General features: G+C 41.9%; 1 pseudogene; it reads left to right on the top strand.

The window, feature by feature from the left end:
* The first annotated feature begins 1,922 nt into the window (after window positions 1–1,922).
* LOC143386022 (PRKC apoptosis WT1 regulator protein pseudogene) lies at window positions 1,923–3,028 on the top strand (annotated as a pseudogene).

Consider the following 3,028-nt stretch of genomic DNA (forward strand, 5'->3'; position numbering starts at 1 on the left):
TGTATGTTTTCATATATATTTTCATGCATTCTTATGATTATTTATGTTTCCCAGTACCTATTTACTGACTAAACTTACTCTTAATCATTAAATCAAAATTTTATGTTGAACCTTCTTCTTCATACTCCCATAGTGTCCCAGAGATTTCAATATGTTGTATCAGTGTTCTTATTTATCTCAAAGAATTTTTATTTCTCTCCTTGAAATTTTTGCAACCCATTGTTCATTCAGTAGCATATTATTTAGTCTCCAGATGTTGGAGTCACCTTTTATTTATTTTATCATTGATTTCTAGTTTCATTCCACTATTATCTGATAGAATGCAGGGTAGTGTCTCTACTTTTTTGTATTTGCTAGTAGTTGCTTTGTGGAACAATATATGGTCTCTTTTAGAGAAGGATCCATGTGCTACTGAGAAGAAAGCATATTTTCTTATTGAAGGATGAAATATTCTATGTATTTAGTTAAGTCTAAGTTATTAGTTGTGTTATTGAGTTCTGTAGTTTTTTTCAGGTTTGCTTGAAAGATCTATCCAGTGGTGAAAGAGGTGTGTTAAATCACCTAAAATTATTATGTTGTGGCCAATTTGACTCTGGAACTTGAGAAGAGTTTGTTTAATGAATATAGCTTAACCATTGTTTGGGGCATATATATTTATGATTGTTATGTCTTGTTGGTGTATGGTTTCCTTGAGCAGTATGTAATGTCCTTTTTTATCCCTTTTAATTAACTTTAGCTTTAACGTCCATTTTATTTCATATAAAGATGGGAACCCATGCTTGCTTCTGTAGTCTATAAAAAGAGGAGGTTATTCCTATAATAAGAAAATTATAGGAATTTTATGTTTTACTCCCAATAATGGAGGACACAAGAGAAGGATGGAGAAGGTGAGGGGAGAAAAGCTGAAGAGTAGGTGAGTTGAGGATATAGGCAGAATTCTCGTGTGGAAGTTTATAGAAGGACATCTTAAAAATACAAACACTTGTTCAATTCAAAACTGTTTACATTTGATTGATTTAAGTTCTACTATAAATTCTGGTTTTAGTAAGTTCTATCATCTCTATGAGTTCTGGTTGCTAACTTGTTTTATATCCTACCTGGACTACCATGAGTGGAGACAAAGTTGTCTGCTGGAAGTATGAGAGACCACAAGAACATCTTAGAAATATTCATATTTCCTGATGTATATATTCATTCCTTCACATTAACCCTAAACCCTTCAGTATTTATTATTAACCCTAATGTGACTATTGTAACTGTACCTAATTTAACATAAGTGCATGTATATTCATATAAGATGTGATTTGTTCTTTGACTTATATTTTCAATTAGGAATGGTTTATTTATTAGTGTTTAAATTAGTATATATTCACTTTATGATATATCCACTCTCCCCAAGTGAAAAAATATATTCATATGATTTACCCTATTTAATTTTCTCTTTTAGAACACATATATCCATGTGTTTTCATACATGTTTTCACATGTACATTCTTATAAATATATATATTTGATACACATATTCTTTTAGTAAGCCTAACTCCAACCAACTCAATATATAATACTAACAGCAATATTACCACTATTCCTACAACTAGTTTGACATAAATGCATATTTATAAATATAAGCCTTCTAGTCAGGGACTTGGGAAAGCAGGACAGCGAGTTTTCTGCGTTCCTTCCGCGCGTCCGGAGGTCGCGCCGCACCTTCGGCTCACTCGGGGTACTCACTCCCCGTCCCGCGCCTAGTCCCCCACAAACTCCTCGGAGACCCTCTTGCTGCTGGGGGAGTTTCCGCCGCCCGCGCCGGGGGTCCTGTTCCAGGCGTCCTCGAGGTTGGGGAAGGAGGCGGCGCCGGGGACCAGGAGCTGGGAGCCCGGGTGGCCGTCTGAGGTGATCACCCAGCCAACCCCGCTGGGAATATGGCGACCGGTGGCTACCGGACCAGCAGCGGCCTCAGCGGCAGCACCACAGACTTCCTGGAGGAGTGGAAGGCGAAGCGCGAGAAGATGCGCGCCAAGAAGAACCCCCCGGGCCCCTCAGCCGCGGGCGGGGGCAGCAGCGACGCGGCCGGAAAGCCCCCGGCGGGGGCGGTGGGCACTTCAACGGCGGCTGCCATGGCCAACGAGCTCAACAACAATCTCCCAGGCGGCTCGGCAGCACCTGCTGTCCCCGGCCCCGGGGGCGTGAACTGCAGTGTCGGTTCCACAGCGTTGGCTCGGGCGGCCCCGGCCCGCGGCGGCCAGAGGACGAGACCCCCGCCGCCGCTGCCTCCGGAGTTCCGCCGCCTCGGGGTGACGAGTAGGAACCGGATAGCGACCCGGAGAAGGGCAAGAGCTCGGGCCCAAGTGCCAGGAAAGGCAAGGGGCAGATTGAGAAGAGAAAGCTGCGGGAGAAGAGGCGCTCCACCGGCGTGGTCAATATCCCCGCGGCAGAGTGCTTAGATGAATATGAAGATGATGAAGCGGGGCAGAAAGAGCGGAAGCGAGAAGTTGCAATTACACAGCAGAATACAATGCAGAATGAAGCTGTAAGTTTATTAGATCCAGGCACTTCCTGTCTGCCACTGGAAACATCTAGAACTGTTTCAGGCAGATATAAAAGCACAACTACTGCCTCTGAAGATGATGTCTCAAGTAGATATACCCGAATAGACAGAAGTGGGTTCAGTAGGTACAACAGAGATGCAAATGTTGCAAGTAATTTGGTCTCAAATAGCACATTGGAAAAGAAAATTGAAGATCTTGAAAAGGAAGTAGTAAGAGAAAGGCAAGAAAACCTAAGACTTGTGAGACTGATGCAAGATAAAGAGGAAATGATTGGAAAACTCAAAGAAGAAATTGATTTGTTAAATAGAGACCTAGATGACATAGAAGATGAAAATGAACAACTAAAGCAGGAAAATAAAACTCTTTTGAAAGTTGTTGGGCAGTTGACAAGGTAGAAGATTCAAGACCCAATATGGAAAAATATTTTAATAACTACTGATTGAATGTTACGATTAATGCTAGGACAATATTCCTATGCT

Source organism: Callospermophilus lateralis (genome assembly GCF_048772815.1).
Source record: "Callospermophilus lateralis isolate mCalLat2 chromosome 11 unlocalized genomic scaffold, mCalLat2.hap1 SUPER_11_unloc_3, whole genome shotgun sequence".
Classification (NCBI taxonomy): domain Eukaryota; kingdom Metazoa; phylum Chordata; class Mammalia; order Rodentia; family Sciuridae; genus Callospermophilus; species Callospermophilus lateralis.